Source organism: Periplaneta americana, chromosome 1 (genome assembly GCF_040183065.1).
Source record: "Periplaneta americana isolate PAMFEO1 chromosome 1, P.americana_PAMFEO1_priV1, whole genome shotgun sequence".
NCBI lineage: Eukaryota > Metazoa > Arthropoda > Insecta > Blattodea > Blattidae > Periplaneta > Periplaneta americana.
Window position 1 is genome coordinate 174486467 of NC_091117.1, and position 22260 is coordinate 174508726.

General features: G+C 35.4%; 1 protein-coding gene across 1 annotated transcript in view; it reads right to left on the reverse strand.

Annotated features, from left to right (window-relative positions):
* LOC138704494 (uncharacterized) overlaps window positions 1-22260 on the reverse strand; it is a 222540-nt gene that overhangs the window by 62656 nt on the left and 137624 nt on the right. The window lies entirely within an intron of this gene.

Consider the following 22260-nt stretch of genomic DNA (forward strand, 5'->3'; position numbering starts at 1 on the left):
GGGTGTGATGATAGAGACTGGATTAATCTTGCACAGGATAGGGACCGATGGCGGGCTTATGTGAGGGCGGCAATGAACCTTCGGGTTCCTTAAAAGTCATTTGTAAGTAAGTAAGTATAGAATGTATGGTTAACTATGAAAACCTTTTTGAGAAGAAAATCACGCAGCACTTACAATGTAAATAAGGGTTATTACAGTGGGAACCAAACTGCTCTCCAGAACAACAAAACAGAACAATAATATTAACTGTGCTTTTATATTCAGCAGAATTTACAATCAGATCTCATGCTTAACTGGGAAGGTGTGACTACATAAATTCTTGTAACAAAGATAGTAGAGCAGGTTTAGCGTGGCTAAGATTGGGGGCATGGAAGAGTAATAAAATTGTCAACGAAGAAGGTGAGCGCCTTTGTCCATTGTGCGGAGAAAAGAAAGCCTATGGACATATTTTATTGCAGTGTGTCGAATTGGAACATATCCGGAGAAAATATCTACCACTCTCGATGCTAAGTCAGAATATGAGTTTGCTTCCATGTCTTAACCCCATGGGGAATAGAGAATACGAACAAAAGACTGGATTGTTCCTCTTGAAGGCGAAACAGATTAGAACTTCTGCTGTTGAAGTTTGTGATGCGAACTGAAGAAGGAATAATGGTATCTATTCAATTATACACTTTTATGTCTGTTTTAGGTTAGGATATATTATATAATGTGTTTTGTTTGTCCCATTTTCATTTTAATCTGCGTTCTTTTAGAGAGTGGTTGGATCTAATCGTATGTGGGGGGGGGTGAAACCTACAAATTAGGACTTATTTTAGGTACAAAGCACGTACGGTCAGAAGACCGGTGCACTGAATTTATGAGAAAATTATGATATTATAGTCATCTGTATGTATAATATTGCTCAATAATTCCATCCATCCATCCATCCATCTACTCAGCAGAAACGTGGATTCTCATAAAAATATCAGCAAAATCTTTTATTACGTTATATATCCATCCATCCATCCATCCATCTCCTCAGCAGAAACGTGGATTCTCATAAAAATATCAGCAAAATCTTTTATTAGGTTATAGGCTATATCCATCCATCCATCTACTCAGCAGAAACGTGGATTCTCATAAAAAATATCAGCAAAATCTTTTATTAGGTTATATATCCATCCATCCATCCATCCATCCATCCATCTAATCAGCAGAAACGTGGATTCTCATAAAAATATCAGCAAAATCTTTTATTAGGTTATATATCCATCCATCCATCCATCCATCCATCCATCTAATCAGCAGAAACGTGGATTCTCATAAAAATATCAGCAAAATCTTTTATTAGGTTATATATCCATCCATCCATCCATCCATCCATCCATCCATCCATCCATCCATCCATCCATCTACTCAGCAGAAACGTGGATTCTCATAAAAATATCAGCAAAATCTTTATTAGGTTATAAAACGGAATTTTGAGAAAGACTTTGGTCCCATTCTAGAGGAAGGTACAATGAGAATCCTAAAAAATAGTGAACTGATAATACTGTACAAAGCTCCAGATACAGCCACACTGGTGAAAAGCCTAAGGCTAGGTCACATTCTATGTCCAGACCAGGGATATCTCCTCGGAAGAGCGATGGAGAAGAATTCTAGAGGGAAAAGGCCACTCGGTAGACGACGAATGCAATGGAAAGACTAAGTACACAACGATTTGCACCTATTGACAGGCCATCAAGATGCAGCCGATTGCAGAAACCTATGGAAAGCTTTAGTGAATGAATACAAAACCGTCTCCGGTTTGAATAGCCATAAATTGATTTGAATCCCTATTATAGGGCATGCAAGCCCACAGATTGCCAACATGGAAAAAATCCATGACCCATCAGGAATCGAACCCGCGTCCTTCAGATTTGCAGCTCAACGTATTAACCACGATGCTACGGTGCGCCTCAATCAGTTTGTTGATTTACTGATTTGTATTGTTTTATTATCACTACTGACTCTCGGAGGTTCCCTATTAAATGATGAAGGATGAGTGGAACGGAGAAAAATTCTCTCCGGCACCGGGATTTGAACCCCGGTTTTCAGCTCTACGTGCTGACGCTCTATCCAGTAAGCCACACCGGATTCCCATCCCAATGTCGGATTGAATCCTCTCAGTTTAAGTTCCACCTCTTGGGAACCAACTAGCGGCCTACCCTCATGCACTGCGTTATAGATGTATGGCAATGGCACAATACAATGTCCACACATGAGTCATTCCACGTTAAATCGCACAAATTTAGCCTCGAATTGACTTTCATGTCTCTGATTTAGATAAAACAAAATTTTACACATTCTATGGAAAAAAAAATAAATACGTGTTTTATTATTGTTGTCTATATCGATTATTGTAGTAGATATGTGTTATCAAAGATTCTGGAATAGGTCGCGCATCATTATTCTTAAACGTGATTATCTCCACTAATAATCATCACAGAGATTTGCTCTTTGTCTCAATTTGAAGGTGACAGTACACACTTTATTCTTCGCATAATAATATAAAAATAGAGGTTTGTTAACTTTGTTTTAAAAAACATTTAAATGTATAAAAATATATTTTAATGGCAGAGACTTACTTTAAAATTACAGAAAAAAATCCTTAAATACCTCAAAATTATTTTAACCGCTCTTAAAAAAATCCGAACGCTACTCCGAGCCGTTGAAGAATAATTAAATGACTCACCAAGCTGAGCGTCTTGAATTTGCGGGCTGCATAAGTACTGTTGCAAGATAAATAATTGGAAATGCGCACAAGCGTGCAGAATAGTTAGTCTATACTGAGTTCAGTCACGGTTTTGGCATTCTTCTTGCAGTTCAGAACGTGATATTTGCCACATTTTTCACCATACAGTTTGCATATGCAGTTTTCAGATACTTCATGGAATCTATCTATACCGCACACTTTATGGTGGAATCCGTGTACCGCCAGTCTGGTAACAACGTTCCTCATTTGCTGATTTGCTCCTTCCCAGCTTCTGTCGGTCATGGCACTGGTGGTGTAAAATTCCTCTTCTACTTCCTTCCTCTTCTGCAGGATCTCGATTGGTAGATTCTCGTAGGCCTCTGTAGTTGGCAGCAGCAGCGAGTGTCGTAGGTCTTCGATCAGGTAGGGTTCTCTGGTGAGCAGGTATGTGAGTCTGGACGGTGTGTATTTCGACACACCGAGCACATTTTTTAAGTAGGTTGCGAGATGGTGTGCAGATGCAGCTCCGGATGAGAGTCGTCTGACCACTTTACACTGTTCCACGGTCAGAATATCACTCTTTTACGTAATTTACATAACACAGTACTGTATTTAAATATTGTTTTTGTAAAATATTTGTATTTTGAGATTTCTGTCGTCTGTTTCATGGAAGGAGTCTAGCAGTTTCTGTATTATATCGGAATTATTTGAATTTTCAGCTAAAGTTGAGTCTTCTGTGATATGAAATATTTTATGTTTAAGTGTATCTGTAACTTTCTGCATTTTTTGTTTTGGATATTTTTTTGAGATAATTTTCTCTTCTTTATTGGCGATTCTCCAATCGTCACTAAGCTCTCATTTAGTTTCTCTACGTCTACGTCTATGATACTGACTGAACTACCAGAAGATGAGATAGGGGTATCACTCTTCACACTTTCTATTATCACGTTCACATCACTAGTACCAGGCGCACACAATTCACTTACACTTCGTTCCTTAGGAAGTTTTGAAATTTTAACACTGCAACTTTTACACACTTTCAGATCAGATGACAAGTTTATGTCTTGCATTTTCAGTTTCACAAGCATTGCAGAGGTCACACGCCTTAATATTTTACTTCTTTTTCTGTGATTAGGCAGTTTGAACGGATTAAAACAGTAACTGTAACTTCGTTTTACCATGTCACTCATGATTGCAGCAACACAACACACTTCTGATCTTATAGACTAGTCTCAACTGGATCGTTTCTTCATACAGAAACTGTTGGGGTTGCTGGAGGTCGCCTTGCAAGCTATTAATACTCTTTCACATCCCTTCAACATGCTAGCCTTACCAAGGTCCAAGGTCAGATTCTTGTCACTCGATACAGTATGCGTAGCACCACTGGCGCACCGCGAACACATCTTCAAAAAATTATTTTTAAAGTTATTTCTTACTCGAAATCAATCTGAAACCAACGTAGTTCTATGTAAAATGTAATAGATTGTACGTATATTTTTCGCGTTTTTAAAGTAAGCTGTTATTATAAAAAATATTAAGTTATGTTTAAAAAGTGACCCTCTAAAACAACCCCATTTTTATTTCAACTTATACTTAAAAAAATATATAATAGTTCATTTCTTCCCATTTCAGATGGCACCAACACTCAACATCTATGATGCATAGAATCTTAACAATGAGCATTTTCATACTGCGTCGTGCATGAATATTTGTCTTAGCTATAATTAAAAGAGTATAAATAGTAAAATATTAAAGTATGATCCCAGAACAAATTACAGACCTCTTATTTTGATCTGCACAACATATTTTAGAAGATTTAAGCAAATACTAAATGGTCACGTTTCGTATAGAGGTGTTTGATTTGACATGCACACAACACAACACAACACGATACCTACTCCGAAAGACTTAGGAATTATTGTTAGATAAATTAAAGGGAAACTGCTAAGTGTTGAAGGGACATTACGTGCTTTTAGAACTAGAGGTTATCTGTTTATTTACGTAAAGTAACACCGCACCACTGATAATGTATTACTCACTCTCGCTGCGGCTATCGCAGCTGCATGCTCCGGCGCGCGGTCTCACTCAATCCGAGCCTTCCGACCCGAACACACCATCAGTAAATTATTTGCACAGCGACTTCTTATTCGAATAGCATTCTAAAACCAACGCAGTTCTAAGTAAAACATTTCAAAGAATATAATGATATTTTTCCCCTTTTTAGAAGTAAGTCCCTGATATATGAAAACATATTTAAAAAATATAACCCCCTAAAAGGGGCCCATTTTATATTTTGATTGAACACTAAAAATTAGTATATAATACTGCAATTACTGCACTTTAAAATGATATAAATACGAAATTTCTACGATTTATAGAATCTTCAGTATAACCATTTTCATAATACGTCGCATCATAATTTATGGAAAAAGTAACATTTAATAAATGACTTAATAATTGTGTCAGTCCGAAAAAATTACACATGGGTTATTTCATTTCATCAATAGAATATATAAAAAAAATTGGAGCAAATATTAAGTTGTCATGTTTCGTAGGTGTTCGATTTGACATGGAATGACTCACATGTGCAGAGGTGCACTCGTTATGAGTGACTAAGTGGCCGGGATCCGAAGGAATAAGAGCCGTCTTAAATCACTAAGAGATTATTTTTCGCATATAATATATTATTCCGATGTACCGAAATATATATATATTATATTTCCGTGCAGAAATTCTGCGTCATCATATGAAACGTAGAGCTGAAAACCCGGGTTCAAATCCCGGTAATGGAGAGATTTTTTCTCCGTTCCACTCATTCTTCATCATATGGCGATGCAGAATTTCTGCGCGGATATATCATATGTACTTCGGTACATCGTAATAATATTCCCTATTAAAGCTTCATGTACTTCTGACACAATCACTGAAATAGCTTGTTTTGATATGCGAATTACATATATTAGAGCAATATAATAATACCAGTTACCAAGAACCTTAAGGTAAGAATTAATCTCTTTCACTAATATGACTTTTCGACAGTTTGTGTCTTTCTTACAATTATTTCTCGATCAATAGCACTCAAAGAGGATTTAAGATCATCTGGAGACATTCTCAGAAAGTTGCGAAAGCTGTACTATCCTTTATTAAGAGCTCAATGATTTTCCTAACTTAATTTTATTCTGTGCGCCCTTTCAGAATATTATGCCTTCGCCACACTTTTCGTCTACGCATTTCACTGACACCACTAGGGTATGTCATCATATGTACTTCGGTACATCGTAATAATATATGATATGCGAAAAATAATCACTTGGTGATTTAAGACGGCGCTTATTCCGTCGGATCCTGGCCACTTAGTCACTCGTAACGAGTGCACCTCTGCACATGTGTGGACATTGTGCCACTTTCTTTCATGCATGAGGGTAGGTCACTAGAGGGAACTTAAACTGAGAGATCCAATCCGATATCGGGATAGGAATCCGATGTGGCTTAGTGGATAGAGCGTCAGCACGTAGAACTGAAAACCCGGGTTCAAATCCCGATGCCAGAGAGAATTTTTCTCCGTTCCACTCTTATTTCACCATATGATGACGCATAATATATGTATTTCGGTACATAGTAATAATACACCACTAGAGTAGCTAAAACTATAAATGCAACAACAGTAGATATTTTCTTCTTTCTCATCCATAGTTTAACTTTTTTAACATGCGATTCTGATATGGACAGAATGTTAGAGAAGTTTTATTAAAGTTAATTAACATTGTTAATTGAAGTTGTTTATCAATAATGTTAATAAAAATTGTTCCTCTACTTCAATGTGGACTCACCTATATACAACAGTCTCATGTTTCTGTTTTTCGTAAGATTTAGGCCTCTAAGTTTAGTTTTTAGGTCTTCACGTTATTTATTTTTCAATGCATTAAATATATTTTTTAGTTGTTAGCGTGCCCTTTATTAATTGAGAAATAACTAACGATAAACCTTTGGCCATAGTATCTATGTACCGGTAATGTACGTTAATACATACCAATCCATATAAATCTTTACAATTTTATTGATGTATAACCACAGTCTACTATATACAGTCGCGAAGCTTGAGGTGATTTTTTGCAAATCTCGCGATAAAGCGCTCCAAGCGGTTAGCAACTAGAAACAATAGACTGTTCACTGTCGACTTTGGATTTAGAGTGGACTGAGTCGTATTTCCATCGAGTGCTAGAGGAGTAGAATACTACTCCTCTTGGTCGTTGCGTACAGTATTTCACATTGATGCTCGTGAAGAAAAATCCTAACATCTATTTCTTATTTTACTTCTAGATGCAAAAGTGGTTAATAAACAGCAGGAGGGAAGATCTAATGACAAAGAATGAAGCATATCTTTATAATAATATAAAGCTTTGCTCTCTTAATTTCGAAAACACACAATTTATGAATGAAAACAAAAATAAATTAATCTGGAATGCAGTTCCAACTTTATTTGATGTTCCAAATAAACCTGTTCTGTTATTACCAAAGCTCGGAACTTGGGGACTTGTGTCTTTGTACGTAGCTAAGCGACCGGATTTCAATGTCAACAAACTCCCGCTTTCAGCACAGAGGTACTGTCAGGTCTGCTATAAAAGTGGTTCCTGGCCGGAACAACATAATGATAATATTATGGTAGGTTGAAACACGTATATAAACATGCAAAATATGTCAAATTTACAGTTCTGCTCTGTATATTTCATTACAGTGTATGACTACATACATTCGAATATTTTTCGAACCCATACCTTCTTCGTCTGTTAGTTAAACATGATTTGAAACGAAAGAAACTTATTTCCACGCCACATGAAGTGACGGGAGCAAAATTAATTTTTTTATTTTATTCATTTTAACTAGCTACCTACTGAATACAAATTACATTTATAAAACAAAAATGTTTCTAGCCACTACCGTAAGAGCCAGGCTCGTGTACGGTGTGGTCTTAGTCAATAATATAACATAAAATTTAAAAGGACAGTTTACTAAATACAGTAAGTAACTTAATTCAAACCAATAAATACAACACAAGAGCAAGAATAAAGAAGGAAGAGAAAAAGAGAGAAAAATACACATTTAATATAAATTGACAATTCGACAGAAGCCAGTGATATTCAATAAAGACAAGAATATAGTAGACAGAAATAAAAGGTAAAAAAAATACATTTGTTAATATTATATTATATCGTGGATAATATTACAAATTTATTTTTTTTAAATTTCAATTGTAAAAAATTTCAAATTTGGAAAATGGTTTGTAATTGTATTATAAAGTCTTAGGCCGAAATATAGTATTGAATGTTTTCACTGTCACTGTTTCCTGTTCAATTTTCAGCAGTTGCTAGCTGATCTCGTATCTGAGAAAGATAAGTATCCTAAATTGATCTCGAAAATAGTTTTCAATTTCTATGTCACTACTAGGGAAGGTTCCACTACGACTTGCCCATGGCTATGGACAAATTTTCCACCGATTTAAGGGACTGCAATGTATTTCAATGAATGCCCGTTTCCAATCTCTAGTTTGTGTTTGACACAAGTTACAAAATATAAACTCTCCATTCGAAGAAAATAATGTATCTCCTCAGAATTCCTCCACGAAATTCTGTACCTAAATTTTAAGAAATATATTTTCAAACGTATACAATACTCATTCGAATAATACGTATTTTCTTATTTTCAAACAGACCGTTTATCTCTAATTAATTATCTGAATGTCACTGGCTTCGACACGACACAGTTTCCTCGTCCGTCTTCCTGTCATTCGATGTGACCACTTTCCTAGTACACACGACTGTCCCTGAGCACTTGCAGGGAGAGCTTTGTGTACGTTGTACCTGTAACCTTGCTCATGCACACGACACACAAGTCCCCAAGTTCCGAGCTTTGGTTATTACCTGCAGCTGAGAAACAAAAGCTTTGCACTAATTCTACGTCTGTATCAGCTGATTCCTTGAACAATTGTACATTTTCAGACAACTTAGGCCTACTTTTTTTTTCAAAGGATATATTTTAATTATAGCTGTTAATTTTGTTGTTATTTTTATTTGTTACTTTACTAGAGACATAGAAAAAGTAAGTCTGTTACAATAAAATTTATTGATCACGTTTTATTTCCAATTCTGGTGTGATTATTATTGCTTAACCTCATCCCACTTTGTTAACTACATAAGCCTACACTACAAGTACCGGTACACGTAAGTTACTCCCATTAATTCATATTTCCATTATTATTGTTATTATATTGTTGTAAAGGGAAATACAAATTAATATTTATTGGTTTCATAGTTCATTATCGCTATAATCTTGAATGAGTGAAGCGATTACAGTAAATTTCAGTTCGTTTTGCACAAACAAAAATAATATTAACCTATTTGTTGCAGGTATCTTCGAGTTTATGGTGGAATTTAATATACTTCATTAAAATAATAAATGAACTTTATCCATTTAATATTTCAATAATGGAAGGAAGGTGTTAATTTTTCCAAAAGAACACGACAACGAAAGTGTAACATATTTTGTCATCTGCTAGGAGAGATCTGTGATGATGAGGCGATAGTAGCGATCCTAGTGGTGGGCAACTACCCATGTTTGCATTTTTACTACATATTGAGCTTCGCGACTGTATATAGTAGACTGTGGTATAACTTTACAACCAATAATAGCAAATGTGTGCAATCCGTTCTGAATTACAGAGTAAAGGCTGATTTACAATGAAAATTAAACATAACGTAAGCGTTAACTTAAAAATGTAAACGCTAAGGTAAAATCAAGAAGTCATACCATCATTCACGATGGGACCATAAACAAAACCGCAAAGATACCTGGTAACCATGGAAACATAATAAGGACATCATTTCCTCATATTCTGTCGTATACTTCAGCGCTCCACGATTGCGTATTGTTTGCAAATCACGTAAGCATAAGCATGAAAGTTTAGAGTTTGCAAACTTTCATATTAACGTCTAATGTCAGTGTTTATGTGAATGATTCCATTTGATAACCTGGCCGCAAACTTCTGTGTTTATGTTACGGTTATGTTTAATTTTCATTGTGAATGGGCCTTAACTGTAGAAGATTCCTCAGAATAAATGTTGAAAACATCTTCCACTTGCATCCATACACAAATATGCTCGTTACAGTATATTCCGTGACGTTCTACGAAATGTATCCTAGTCATTGTTGCTGATTTCATTCCTAATGAATTCACGGAGTGACCGCAGTCTATTTTAGTATATTCTGTCTTTAAGCTAGCCCCGTAAGTAGTAGCCCTGAGAGGTTAGGTCAGGTGATCTGGGGGGCCACAGATTTTTTTTTGAGATTAGGCGATCACCGAAGAAGCAAGTTATAAGTTTCATGGAATAGTTAGATGTATGACATGTTACACCAGCTGGCTGGAAGTAACCTTTTGTTAATTCGATGTCGTCCGGTTGCTTCGCAATGTATTGAACATGCGCCCATAATCGCAATGTCTAAGGTATTGTCGTAGAAAATGGAACCAACAATTCTGATAGCTGACACGCACACCAGTCTCCAACCTTTTCAGAATGCAATGGTGCTTCGTGGATGATATTCGGGTTTTCAGCAGCCCAATACCTGCTGTTTTGCGTATTAATGTAGCCTCACAGGTGGAACTACATCTCATCCGTAAACAAAATTATGGGGAGAATGTCTAGACTTGCAATAAGAAGAGCATGAAACCACTGACAATAACGTATTGGCTGTTCCGCATCTGGTTATTCCAATTCATGCACTGTATGCTCCTAAGTCTGATTTCTTTGCAGCTCTCTGACATGTGTCATATGCAGGCTTCGAGACTTCGGACCCAATAGAGCAGTTCAGTGGGAAATCCGCATAACGGCGTACTGAGTATAGTGGTAAAGCGTACAGTGGGTGGGGGTGCTGTAGAATGAATGCCAACAAATACGCAAAGGAAAACGCTCTGGATTTGAAGGTTCTGACGAATAATTTGTTTTTCATACAAAATGTGTCTGAAACTATTACATGGTTAGAAAAGTCAGAGCAAGAAATGCCGGAAGCCCTCAAATTAATTTATAAAATGATGCAGAGAATTAATGAGACACCAAGTACACCGATTACTGAACCAGTTACTGAACGTGTAAAACAGAAGTGAAAATCAATTTTATGTAAAAATAACGGATATGTAACATTGTGTAATATGAACAGCAAATTAGTGGACATAGAGCCACCCGAGAATAAAGGACTGTCTCTTAGAGACTGCAATGATGTTACGTTTTTTTCGTTTTGCTCCTATCACGTCATGCGACGTAGAGCACAACTTTCTACAATACAAACTTTGGCAGATAATCGAAAAAGAGTTACGTTTGAGACACTGAGAATGTATCTTGTAGTAGGTACATTGCAATTCGGCACTGTAACTGCACTTCCTAAAGACGACCAATAGGATAAATGAAAAAATTAAAATTGCTACATGCTTATTTCCACCATTAACACTGTGTATAATTAAACACAAATTCTTATAAAAGACAGGAGAATAAATTCTTTTCACATTCTTTTGACATTATCATTGTGTAACGTATATTTACTTTCAGAATGTACATATGTGTGTTTCCCCATACTACCATACTCTACTCTAAATAGCAACGTTGTTACCTCAACACATCTCTATCTACCTGCAGCGAGTCAACAACCTATAGTGCATGCACAGTAAACTTATTGTATCGGGTCCAAAGCCTCGAAGCCTGTCTCTGACTCAATAGGCGCAATGATTTCTTTTCTGAGTTCATTAAACGTTCTCGAACATCATCCAAACAATCTTGACTCACTGCAGATTTGTTTTCCATTCTCGCTGAAGAGCGACCAGTTGTTTCCAGCTTGCTTGCCATGGATAAAATTACTGGCCATGTTGGAACATAGCGCACACCGAATTCTATTCGAAATGCCCTGTTTTGTTGGAATCAAGGAATATAATTTGTTTTCCAATACGTTTTCGCAATGAAAACACGCTGCCGAATTGAGAACTGCATATTCCTGTTATGACTGCAAAAACTAGAGACTGCGAAGTAATTAATAATAACAAACAATAGTCATTACAGTCAACAATGGATGGGAGGGATAAGAATACAGTGTTTTAAAAAAAGTATCCAATATTTCATGTGGTGATAGCATCCATCAAAATAAAAAAATATTGTCTAATAAAGATGGGTCTTACAACATATACTTTCTAAGACCAATATCTGCCCAGAGTGTTCAAATGACAGACACCGTTTGTTTCAAGAAGAGTGAAAAGCGTAATACTGAGGTTTTAACATGTTGTGTCGTAGCAAAAATGAAAATCATGGTACAAAGTAAGCAGTTCCTAAATATCTTGATTTGCAAATACGAATATGTCATTCATTATTATTATTATTATTATTATTATTATTATTATTATTATTATTGTTATTATTATTATATTATTTTATTACATATTAATTTATTTGTAATCCCTTGGCAACCGCAGGCAATTTTTAGTTATCCTCTGGTACACATTGCTTTTAATATAAATTCAGAAATTGAAATTTAAAAAAAAATATAAGAATAACAATAAATTAGGCGTCCATTCTATAACAGGCCTGCACAAACGACGCTCATTGAACGCGGCCGCTCCTTCGTAGCTGGAGAGCCGTCTAACAACTCGCCGGAAAGGTACGTCGGAATGACGTAGGCCTGCTATAGGTAGAGGATAGTCCGCGCAACTATCTGGTGTAGTGTGTATTATCAGTAGCTATTTCACTTTGCCTATCTACGGCTACATAATGGAGAAATCTAAAAGACGGAAAAGTGATCATCAGGCAAATTCTTTCAATATTGCATGGGAAAAAACTTATTTTTTACAGGAGCTAGAGTCAATACTTATCTGCCACAAAACTTTGAAAAAAAAATAGGAAAACAAAATATAATGCGTCATTACTAGTTCACACGATGGTTTTGTTGGTGAAGATCACAGGTTCAGGAGTTGAAAGTTGCATTATTACATGAGGTAGGGTACGTTAGAATTTATTAATCTTCAACAATTTAAATATCTTTCTTCAGGGAAAAGGCCATATCATTGTTGATATGTTGAATAAATTACGGGATATCAGTCGTAAACTTACACTTTTCGTAAGTCAGTTTCGGGAAGGTAATATGGCTCACTTTCCAACGATAGAAACTGCTCGTGATGAAGCCATGTTAAACGATTATGTGCAAATATTAATTGAAATTCAAAATGAATTTAATTCTAGGTTCCAAGATCTTGACTTAATTGGAAAGAAGTTTAAAGTTACAATAAATTCCTTCAACATTGTTGAAACAGTGCGATACGAATGTTATGTTTTTTAAATGTTATGTTTTATTTAACGACGCTCGCAATTACAGATGTTATATCAGCGTCGCCGGATGTGCCGGAATTTTGTCCCGCAGGAGTTCTTTTACATGCCAGTAAATATACTGACATGAGCTTGTCGCATTTAAGCACACTTAAATGCCATCGACCTGGCACGGGATCGAACCCGCAACCTTGGGCATAGAAGGCCAGCGCTATACCAACTCGCCAACCAGGTCGACGTGTGATACGATTTACAGCTTGAAGTTATTGATCTTCAATGTGGCCTAAGGGCTAAAGACTGTTTAAATAATACTACTAGTCTGGTTGAGTTTTACAAGACTAAATCTCAGCAATAATATCCACGACTACACAGGCTGGCTGTGAAAATGATTGCTATGTTTGGCTCAAGATTTATATTTGTGAGCAACTGTATTCTATTATCAACTTTAATAAAGGCAGACATCGAACATCTGCAACTGATATTTCATTACGATCAGTACTGTTCCTTTCAGCTGCCAACCGCATAAAAGCCCGTTTTCATGTACTGATAAATAAAAATATAACAAAATTATATTGTATATTTAAGTAGCTATAGAGTTTCTATTATTTCTGTAAAATAAATATTTCTTTATTAATTAATAATAATCCAAGATAGTTTTATAAACACAAAGCGGGAATTCATTTCATCAACACTCGTAATAGTACTTTTGTGTGCATTTTGTAAAAGATAACCCCTTCTTAGAGTTCACCCTGTCACAGAGCGCAGCCAATATCTGCATTCCGCTCTCGAGCTTTGAGTCGACTCGGAGAGCGCAAACCTTGTGCAGGCCTGTTCTATGACACAAAATATCTGAGAATAACAAAAATTATAATTTAGTAATAAACATGTACTATAATATACAAAATAACTAATAATAGTTATAGGTTTTAAAATATTATACACAAAAGAATTACATAAAATGAACGTTAAAAAGTCGCACTTAAAATCTATGCCGCACAAACTGAAATTACATAAAACAGGCTCCATAGGCCTATTAATCTCTTAGAATCTACTATAAACAAACAAACAAAATCATGTAAAGAGCTCCCATGATCATCAATTCATCACCATATTAATCATAACCACTTGTATTCGTCAACTTCATTGCTTTCACAATACTCGTCATCAGCAATGACGTAATTTAGGGATGTCAAAACTTCTGTATTAAGTCCACAAGCAATACAAATCCAACAAGGTTAACTTTTTAGCAAGATAAAGTACAATCATAGCTCTTAAGGAAATGTGCGAGTTCTTGAGAGCATGCAGTGCAGGCGCTTTGACATCCCTGGACTAAGCAACTTCAACGAGTGAAGTGTGTAATTTGAGAAATGTCGTAACTCTTAAAGAGTAAAAGGTTGAAAGGTATTCAGTTCTTCAATTTTTTGCACTGTTACAAAAGTTATCATGTTTGTCACGAATCAGACCAGCCAGGTTTTCATATTTCAACAATTCTGATATTCTAGTCATAAAACTATGGTGCTATCTAAGAAGTGAAGGACTATAAATTACGTACAGCAAATGAAAATAAAAATATATCTACAGGAATATGTTTTCAGATTTCGTACATGCGTGTGTTTCACATACTAAGTTACGAACTGCAAGGTCAATAAATATCTATAGTTTTGGTTTCGTTGATAAATGCAATAAACTGTTATTGTTCAAGTTGCCTAAGTTACGTACGTATTGTGTATTATCTTCGAATGAAGAAAGAAAATATTACAATGGTTTACAACGAAAAGTAATGTAGGCATATATTATATAGTATATCGTAATCTATTTTGAAATTAATATTACGTATAAAGCTGAATGCAGGAATTTACAAAACATAGGTGATATGTGCTTCATAATTCTTCACCGATGCATTACTTGAGTTTTATTAATTTAGATTATCGTAACTTTTATCAGTCCGGCGCCGTAGCGTCGTGGCATCTTGCGTTATACCTAGGACTCGCGTTACAGAATGCACGTTGGTTCGAATCCTCATGAGGAAGAAATTTTCTCCTGAAAATTCGGCAAGTGTATGAGACACAGCATCGTGATGAATTTGGGGAGCTACGATAGGTACCGAAATCCAGTTACGGAAACCAAGTTCTAACGGCTACGAAGATCCTCGTGAAACGCAATCAAAACCAAACAAAGTATATTTGTAATGATAAGTAACGATTTTACTGGTATTATTGAAGTTGTGTAATTGAACTCATCATTTTGTCAGAATATGTAAGAATTTCGTCAGACTGAAATCTGGACCTCCAAAATTTATGTTACAATTATTTTGTCTTCTGAGTCCGTCTTGCTTCAGTTAAATTTTAACGCTAGATTTAAAATCTTTGCTTCATTTAACCGATTCGGTCTATTTATAAAAATATAAGGAGTAACAACCAAATGCAAGACATCTCATAAAGCCTGACCCCAAGGTCAAGAAAGACGACCGTCAAGAGGCTAATAAGCTTGGTCAGCGTTCTCTATTTTATCAGTCTTTCGATTTTCAATATAAACTCTTAACACATTGTAAAACGTGCTTGCCTGTCGGCATCTGGTAATAAAGCTGTTCCGTTACCATTGAGGACTTAGTTACTGCAACGAACCTACATCTTCAGTCTGTTCGAAACCCGAGGGCTACGGACACGACATATTTACAAATTAGAGAACTGAATCTGCTTATACATACTCTTTCACTATTTTTTTTTTCGTATAACAGACTAGTCAAACAAGAAAATAACTGAAGGATCATTACCTAAATTTTTACTAAAACAAACAAATAGTAAAACAAACGCATTAAGGAAGAACTGAGAACGATTTTAAACGTATAACTTATCATTCAATAGATAGACTGCGTACTTCGAAATCGCGTCATAAGATCTTTTAATTTTGAGTCCATTTATTGGATTACACAATATACGTAGTGTAGCACAATCGCCACCTAGTTTGTTCTTCTCAAAAGGCTGACTTGTCGGTGATCTACGCAGGGCCGCGCAACTGAACGCTCCGTGGAGCAGCGGAGAGTGGCTCTTGCTCACGGAATACTTCTCCATGCCGAAAATCACATATTTTCACTACAGACTATTCAAAGTTTATTCTTTCCTTTTTTTAATCTTCTTCGAGGTAAGATGGTAACTCTAAAATTAACTCTTATTCAATTCAACATCGTTCCTCTTTAGGAAAAACATTATTTATTCTACATCTTGATTACACAACTTTTAACACTGTATCACTTCGGAATATACAGGGACATCATTTTATTTTTACTAACATTTATTATATCAACCTGGCTATACCTTTGGATAAACACCGTTTTCTACCCCTTTCCACAACTGGAGTTCGATGATACTCGCGTAATATACAAACAAATCACTTTGCTAGGTATAGGAGGGAAGAAAAATAGTTCATCCATTTACGTAAACTAGGAAATATTGCGCTTTTGAGTTTGATCATTTTCATTAGGTTTTTGTTTAATCAAAATACAGTATAGTATTAACAATGAGTGTTTTTACTCACGAACTGAGCTATCCATTCGGACGTATTCATTATGCAGTGTATATTATACTGTCCACAGCACATTAGCGTACAATATAGAGAATGAAGTTAAATTGAAAAATAATCATAATATCGATATTTAAACACATTTTTGAAAATGGTGACCGTTCATTTCGATACAGGCTTCAGTTCTAATGTGCATATTATCGCACTATAGACTATTGTACCTAATCCCAATTACCAGTTTCGTCCTTCGTAATTAGTAACTCATGTTGAAATAATTCTGTATTTATTCTATAAAAGAGTACCTTACGTACTGTAAATTCAATCTTCACTTCTGCCCGATCCGAAAAGATAAAATTACTCAGACATACTATCTACTGTCTGTCCAAATGGTTTTGTTGTAGGGTCGTAGAAAGGAAGGAAATCAAGTGACAGTTAATTACTTAACGAGGCCCTTTTATTTAAGTAGTTTTAAACAGTTGTATAATATTACGTAGACGTCCAATTCCTAACAGAAATTAATGTTCTGAGAAAAGAGGTAAGACAGCTCAGCTACCAGCTGGCGAATAAAAGCAGGTGGGGGAAACCGGGATACGACGTAGGCAAATGGACGACAGTGCCTGTGCGAAAATGATTCAATATTGAAAGCCCTTTTGTCACTGGAAAACGCGAACATATTTTTGGAACGCACTGTTTACTGTGACCGTAAGGCTACTATGACTGTATATGAGATCTTAGATCTGTGTGCAGGAAGGTTGAACTTCATTAGTAGAAGGGGTGGGAGAGAAGTAACAAAAACTCAGGTATAATAAAAATTGAATTAAAAATAAAATGATGTCCCTGTATATGATAAGACTTTCTTGTGTTAAATTTTAACGTACTTTGTTTACATGTTTCGATCTATTTATGGGTCATCTTCAGAATTGGTCGTTGTTGGTCTTGGACTCTCTTGTTGTTTCCTGTGAGGGTGCGTTCGTAGTGTAGAGTCAAAGAGTGTATGTATTTTGAAATTGAGTTGTGTGTTGACAATATCGTTGGGGTGTGTTTTCGTGTGTCTGTATATTTCATATTGTTCTAGTGTGTTATGTTTCTGGCTGTTTGGTTAGATGTGCAGTATTTCCATGTCTGTGTTGATGTCTCTGTAGGTGTGGTTGGCATTTGTGATGAGTTCTGCATATGTGGAGATGTTTTGTAATTTTGTTATGGCTGTAATGTGTTCTCTGTAACGTGTTAACAACTTCTACATAGGACAGACAGGCAGATCATTTCAAACATGTTACAAAGAACACATCACAGCCATAACAAAATTACAAAACATCTCCATATATGCAGAACACATCACAAATGCCAACCACACCTACAGAGACATCAACACAGACATGGAAATACTGCACATTCAACCAAAAAGCCAGAAACTGAACACATAAGAACAATATGAAATATACAGACACACGAAAACACACCCCAACGATATTCTCAACACACAACTCAATTTCAAAACACATACACTCTTTGACTCTACACTACGAACGCACCCTCACAGGAAACAACAATAGGCGCCAAGACCAACAACGACCAGTTCTGAAGATGATCCATAAATAGGTCGAAACATGTAAACAAGGTACGTTAAAATTTAACACAAGAAAGTCTCATCATACATATTCCGAATTATTTATTATTTTGTACCGCCTAAAATTGCGACAAATGTACACCTAAATCTTTAAATAATGAACTAAAAATTATTCGTAAAAATCTCATTCTCTACTTCCGCAGGATATTGATCAAAAACATTACTATCTCATCAATAATTATAATAATTCTCTAATTAATAACAAATGCTGATATAAATTTCATGATACACAAAACTTATAGATTTTCTTCATTTCAACAGTCTGACCTATCATAAAAAAATAAATAATAACTAATCAAAATAATATTACAGTACAAAGCAAAGTCAGCTAGGTGTATGTTTTAACTGTAACTAATACTACGTAACAAAACTTTTATCGCATTAAGCTTTTAAGGTGATACTGGTTCGTACTTCCTATCATCAGAATATTAAATTATTTTCTCGAAATCTACTGAAGCTATAGACTTGAATTTTTTTACAACACATGGACACATATCTTTTGTTTATGATGTAACAATAGTTTCTTTCTTAATTCATTTGCTTACAAAAATTTTCCATGCGAATATTTTCAAAATGTGTAATGCACTAACTTAAGTTATAAGTATTTACGATATATTACATTTACGAAAACATTGTTTCAGTAAACCTTATTTTATTTCATGGAGTGCAGTTTCATAGAGAGGACTTTGCCGGCAGACCTTCTACTGCCCACTAATAATTGGTTGTCATAAATAAATGTCTTCCTTACTGTGACGGAAATCTTGTTCTCCTCTTATTAACCAATCACAACCTTCGTTCAGAAGAATTGACAGGCTCCCCTCAAATCCACGTGGAGGCAAAGTTGTCGCATCTTTTCCGAATTCCAAGAATCCCGTCAGTCTGATTTCGAGGGTCACCAGGATTGTGGCAACTGTGCAATGTTGGGACGAGGGGACAAGATGGAATTGTCAGAGTTGTTTGTGTAGAAAGTCATAAATCTGTAAGTGGGTGTTCAAAGAAGCCACCGAACTGCACTCCTTGAAATTAAATAAGGTATACCTGTAAGGCTACTAAACAAACATATATGATAATTTCACTTTTCTTTAAAAAAAAAAAAAGTAGAGAAAATACTCCTTTTGAATAAAAAAGTAAACTTGTGAAAAATAAGCATTAAAATTAAAACTTATGTTCTTATAATGCACTTATAGTTCTCAGGCAAAACTAAAGATTAATATGGATACAGTTATAATAAGTTCTCTTCCCTTTATCCTTTGAATCAGTTCTGGCCATCTCTATATAAAGCTCGACCAAGCGGCATATACTACCTCTTTCGTCTGCCTCTTTCCTTTCCGCTGTTAAGCGCTCAGGCTTTCCTGAGCCCTAAAGCGCGCGCTTGCGCCTATGGGCATCAGTTGACATGACTGGCATAGAGTGTAAACCTGCTAACCGTCAAAAAGAAAATTTTACAAGGGAAGCAAAAAACTGAGTTTAAATTAATTGTGAAACTTTAGAACCAAATTGGTCCTAAAGTTTCAGAGTTAATTTAAACTTATGTTTTTGGGTCCCTTGTAAAATTCTCTCTTTGACGGTTAGCAGATTTACGCTCTAAGCCGAAGATATGTAGCTTCGATATTCTTGGCTGTAATGTTGCTACAGCAACAAATATACGAGTATGGCCAGAGGAAAGGAAAAAGTCATCTCAACTTTCCGTTATTTTTTTTCTTTTTTTATTTTTTGTAGGAAACTCATGTTAACTGTGTAAATGATGCTATTGTATGATGCTACGAAGTCTTGGAATTTTTAAATTTATTTAACGTCTTTAGATTTACTCAAAATATATTTTGAAATATGCATGACGAATAATAAATAATTAATTTTGTACTATGATTCCTGACGCTAGAGAAAATTTTAAACGATACAAATGATACAAAATATTCCTAAAATATTTCACGATATTTCATTACTTCGATTTTCATTACTACCACATTATGGTTACTTGATATCCCCCCTTTTTTGTTAGTCTGGCAGGCTAAAGAATAATAAATTTGTCTGGTAGGATCACCAATAATACAGTATTAATTATTCTACATTATGTTGATATGATTTTGAATATGAAGTAAGATGCAGGAGAAGAATATTGATTCCTTTTATCAAGGATGCAAGAAAAAATGGTCATTTCGCTAGATTATACGGAGACAAATTAAACATAAATGGGCAGATGTTTGATGTGGAATTCTGCTTGGAAAATTTGAACCATAAAGAGTTAGGGACAATGAAAGAGGAAATAAGGAACATTATAATAAAACATACGATGGGAGAACTATTTGAAAAATTAGAAGGTGGAGAGGTCATCACACCGGAAAGAATAGGAAGCGATGGAATGAACCAGTCAGCGAGTAACATGAACCAGGAAGAGAGGCCAGCGACCAGAGGAATGCATAGCTCAGCAACAGCAGCGGACGAGGATGTCAACAAGCAATTAAAGAAGAAACAAGAGACTTGCACTGAAATTATGATGACGACATCAGGTAGACAGGGGAGAACAGAAGGACGGCATACAGGAGCTGAGAACAGCAAAGAGTTCAGTGAATCCAGCTGGGAGAACTAATATGGGCCAGCAACTACAGAAGGGATCGAGAGATGAAGATACCAAGAAAAGAAGACAAGATTCTACAAAAACCGGAAGGGACACCGAATAGAGGTTTGTCAGTGGGAAGAAGTAAGGGACAGAAAACTTGTAACTTAAGAGGTTGGTGCATGAGTGGCATGAGTGACAAAACGTAAGAAAGTGACAAAGTGAAAAGAGTGATAGTGACAGAAAAGACGGTAAGGCAAGGGAATAATGGTGAAAAAGGATAAGATACAAGTAATAACCAGAGAGTGATAATAAGTAAGTAGTGATACAAATATAATAAAGAAAGTGGGAATGGAAAGGTAATGAAACGGTAGAAACTACTTCGTCTGAAAATATACAGATTAGATTAATGGGAATAAGTGGTTAGTGAATGTTAGTGATTCAAGTGAATAAATAAGTTAACAACTATGGAAGAGTTCAACAAATATAAACAATGTTCGGACCAATTAATAAGAGATTGAGAGAAGTCATTGTTTAGTTAAATGAGATTAGTAAGAATAAGATAGATAACAAGGAAAGGGAAGGGTAAATATAAGAAGAAGGGAGGGAAATAGAGGTGAGGGACGTGATAGAAAAGTGATCAGGGTCATTTATATGTAATAGCCGGAGGTTTAGAAAAAGCGTAAGCAGAAAATCATGTATCCAAGGGAGTGATGGCACTGTATACAGAAATGTGAAGAGCCATCACGACCGATGTAAGCTGGTGGCATAAATATATCATATCATATATCACATATCATTATGTTGATATAGTCACGAAGCTGCCCCAAAATTTTGTTTAAAGCCTTGTGATTCAGAGAAGGTAAGGTTCACATTAAGAGAGGCCTCAAATTTTCAGGCCAGGCAGGGGTTGAAACACACGTTAACAAAATGACAATATTAAGATACGTCATAAAAAGAGGAATGCAGTTAAATCGTAAGGCAGGTCAATTATATTCTAAACTTCAGAGCCGAGACTGGAAGTCATAGTATAGTGTTAAGTAATCTATGAGTATCGTTATTAAACTTGTCGCAACTGCGAAAAAAAAAAAAATTAAAAAGTTCTGATTTTGAAATATAATAAGTTTCTTATTAAAGACTGAAAAACATAAAACGTATCCTGTAACTTCTATACTATTACTTCATCATGCATATCATACCATTTGTGTAATGAAAGTGGATTTCTAACCTAAAAAGATTATAAATTAGGACCAGATAAATAAGTAAATACGTAATAAAGGTTACAAAATACCTAGGGGTATACGTGACCATTGTTTATCTATAAAAAGTTCCTTATTTATGACTGAAAAACATAAAAAATATCTTATAACTTCTACGCTATTTCTTCATTATGCATATCATAACAATAATTGTGACATGGAAGTAGATTTCTAACCTAAAAAGATTATAAATTGAGACCAGATAAATAAGTAAATACGTAATAAAAGTTACA